Raw genomic sequence first — 4181 nt, 5'->3', positions numbered from 1 at the left:
GTAAAAAGAGAAACATAAGGAAATACATAAAAATAATCAAAGGTAGCAGAAAGACAGTTATTGTAGCTTCCGGAGCTGTGCTTTTCCTATAAGAGTTCATCGCTCCCCTCCTCAGATATCTCCAATGGCTCCCTGTTCAAAACAAACTTCTGATCACCGGCTTTAAGGCTTTTACCACACACACACCTTTCATCACATCTGGCCTGTACTACTACTTAGACGGTGGGACAGGGAACGTGTCTAGCCTATCTTGTACCTACAGCAGTGCTTAGTACAGTGCTTTGGCACTTAATGTGTACCATAATTAAAGGAAAGACTTTATGGTTCCCGAAGACATTTTTCTAAGGAATAAAATCTGAGGAATTTTTTATCTGCGCTTCCTACTTCTATCCGCTGGCACAATAAACAATTCCAAATATGACCCATTCTCAAGGAAAGAAAGACAGCTTCTCCCCATGAATACTGATCTCCTACATGCCATTATTTTATTCGGGAGAGTGTCATTCTATCACATCCTATAATTAAATAATGCAGACATGCAGGAATAGGAGTGAAGTTCATTCAAAAAGCTGTCAATGAGCTCTAGGGAGCAGACGTAAAGGGTTAGCAATTGATTCAGAGGTCATATCCTAAATGATTCAGACACCTGACATGAATGAATGAAAATGGGGACTCCTGGATGTTTTAAAAAATAATAAGGAAGCAAAGAGGTTCCAGAGACAGGCCCTGCAATTGCTCAAGGGATCCTCTTGGGAAGTCCAGGAAAAGCAAGGTTAAAGCTTGGTGGGATGAAAAAGGGTGATGAAGTAGGAATCTGAGAATGATAATGTAGCATTAATTCACCCACCACTCACATGTAGCTTTCTTCAGTAAGAATGTTTTGCAATATTAGCGAGGGGCAGAAAATGTAGCTTCCTTTGGAGAGGATATTTTGCAGTATTAGTGAGGGGCAGAAAATGTAGCTTCCTTTGGTAAGGATATTTTGCAATATTAGCGAGGGGCAGGAATTGGAAGAACCTAGTCTTCTTGACTAACAGTTTAGAAAAAGTACTATATTTTCCTGTACCAAAATTCCTCGCATAATCACCAAATGAAGGTACTAGATTTAGAAAAGAAAAAGGATTAGATCTGAGATGCTATGAGACCTTATTTACTCTAAACCTTATTTACAAATGAAATGTCAAATCTGGAACCAATCAATCAATGGTATTTGAGTGCTTACTATGTGAGAGCACTTTACTAAGCACTTGGGAGAGTAAAATACAACAAAATTTAACAGCTCTGTCTTGTAGATAAGCCCATGACACCCCAAATACACAAATTCATTTAACGACTTGACCGAAAGAGGACTCCATTTCACTAACTTTACCTGGGCTTCTTGTGGGCAAGGATCACATCTACCAACTCTATTGTATTGTACAGTGTTCTGCACACAGTAAGCTCTCAATAAATACCACCAATTGGTTGGTTGATTGGAGCAAATGTGGTTTTGCTCACCAGCCACCCCATGATCACTAGCACATAAAACTCCTGCCTCTCTGGCTCTCGGGTTCAAATTCTCATTAGGTGTACCAACCTTCTACTCAGAGAATGACAGCTTAACCAGGGTCAGAGGATCAGGGGAAAAATATTCACTTCTCAGAGGTTGAAGTTGATTCAGATCTTAAGCACATCACCTCCCACAATGGGAAGTCTTGAATTTTTGCCAACTTTGATAATGGCATTGTGCCAGGGCGAAGTTTGAATTCATCCTCTGACATGATTTGGGAAATCTCTGTGACTCTAATATCTAGGGTTTGCACACACTCTCAAAAGAATAAAATCAGCAATATTTTTTTTCCAACCTAAGTAAGCTGCAAGTTTTGTTTAAATGCCAAATCCTCCCAACACCATAAAGCCTGAAAAATCCTTATCTTTACCCAAACTGGGCCAAGTATGACATACTTTGTCACAGAGGAAAAGCAAACTGAAGGAGATTTTTAGACTTCCTAAAATTCTGAGTGCAGAAAGAAAAGAAGGCCAAAGGATTTATTCCATCGCTGATCTGGGGAAATGAACGCCATCTCTTCAGAGGGCAACATGGGTGAGAACTTGGTCCTCTTTGAAACTTAAGAAGGTTGGGCACAGCTCAAAGATGTAATGCAATTGGCCAACTAATGCTTTCCAAACTCTGGGGCCGTGCCTACACCACAAATTTATCTATGGGAGAGGCCACCACTTACTTTGCTGTGGATTCGGTCTCAGGGCCAAGAAGCAGTGTGCCTTAGTGGAATGAGCACAAATATAGGAGTCAGAGGACCTGAGTTTTAATTCCAGCTGTGCCACTGTCTGCGCTGTGTTCTTAAAGTCATTTAACTTTTCTGTGCCTCACCTGTAAAATGGAGATTAAGACTGTGAGCCCTTGTGGGATAGAGACTGATTATCCAGGGTCTACCCCACTGCTTAGTTCGGTGCCTGGCACATAGTAAGCGCTTAAAAAATACCATTCAAAATGGGGGGAGAGGAATTGTTAGCAGGGATGCTTCCATGTATCTGCAGCAAACTCAGAGACAAGTAGGAACCATCAATGTCAGAAACAGCCCCTCCTCCCCCGCCCACCCTTGACTCACTGCCCTCACCTTGCCATAAGGGAAGTGCCTCAGTGCAACCCTCCCCACACCTGAAATAAAGGCTGGACTTAAAGTCACAGAGTCTCAGTTTTGCTCTGACCCTAACTTATTGGGAGACCTGGCCCACTCAATCTCAATTAACCGTGTTAATTTTCTAAACTCCCCAAATGGCCAGCTGAAACTGTGGGTAGATATCAAACCCCAGCAAACCCTTATCAAACATGACTTGTTAGGAGAACCCTTGAGGCTTCTGAGTCAGAAATCAGTGGGGAGACACTGTTTTCGCTCAGCACTTACGCAGAAGGATGATAAAGTTACAAGAAGCACGAAGGATGGTTGTATCTGCGCTGGGGGCAGTGACCTTTTGCTATGTTAAAAGACACTGAAAAATGGAATTTTTATCGGATTGGATGAACATGGGATTAAACTAGTAAAATCCTTCCATTTATATCTGGCCCCAAACTGCAGGATTTATACACTTAAGTGCTTACTGTGTGTCAAGCACTGCTCTGAGCACTGGGGTAGATACAGGTTAATCAGTCTCTGTCCACAAGGAGTTCACAGTCAAGTAATAGGGAGAACAGATGAACTTCTCAGGTGACTATCATCAGTTCTTGGAAAAAATATTTCCCACCTATCAAGATCCAAAAACTTTTGATGGTTTGCTGCATTAAAATACAAGGAAAAAATACCCTTAAGAAATGAGAAAATGATTCTATTCTGTCTGGAGACATAGAAAAGGTGTGGGTGGTGCAGCTCAGTATTTAACTATAGGAGAAAAAGGATATTTTCAAATTGTTGCACAGTAAATTCTTCTAATGGGATATGCTTTTATTCCTTGGGCAATCTGTACACACTAGCAAAAACCAAGACACCAAAGTTGCAAATTCCAAATTCTGGTGGTCTGTTAGGAAACACGGATGTTTATGCAAACCTAATCACAACTTCTCTGGCTAGCCTTGGCATGTTGGAAGGTTATAACACTTCCTGTTTCCCGCGAAGTCTTTCCTGTCGCATTTCATTCCAACCCCCAACTTTGGAAACCAAGGAAACTGCCATGAGACTTGTCTGTACCCTAACAAGCAAGCAAGATCAATCATTCCTTTGGGGAAGATAATCTGGGACAGTCGGTTGGTGCACTGGAAAAAAAGAGTTTATTAAATGGTCCTCAGAGCTACAAAAAGTGAATGTATTTCCCGAGTGAACCATTCTCCCCCTTCTCACTGGTAAATCTAAACCTGTTATAAAAGAAAAACAAAAAACACCAGGCTGTAACCTTCAAGCACTTGATATTCACCCCACCCTCAGTTCCACACCATTTAGGTACATATTTGTAATTAATTAATGTTAATATATGCCTCCCCCTCTTGACCTTATGCTCCATGTGGGCAGGAAGCATGATAACGAACTTTGTTGTACTGTACTCTCCTGAACGCTTAGTGCAGTGATCTGAACAACGTCAGTGTTCGATAAATCTCACAGATTGACTGATCAAGCTGTTTTGTAAATGGATGAAGAAAATCCACCAGAGTTAATAATCATCATTGGTATTTATTGAGCATGTACTGTGTG

The sequence above is a fragment of the Tachyglossus aculeatus genome, chromosome 16 (genome assembly GCF_015852505.1).
Source record: "Tachyglossus aculeatus isolate mTacAcu1 chromosome 16, mTacAcu1.pri, whole genome shotgun sequence".
Lineage (NCBI taxonomy): Eukaryota > Metazoa > Chordata > Mammalia > Monotremata > Tachyglossidae > Tachyglossus > Tachyglossus aculeatus.
This window is presented reverse-complemented; position numbering follows the sequence as displayed.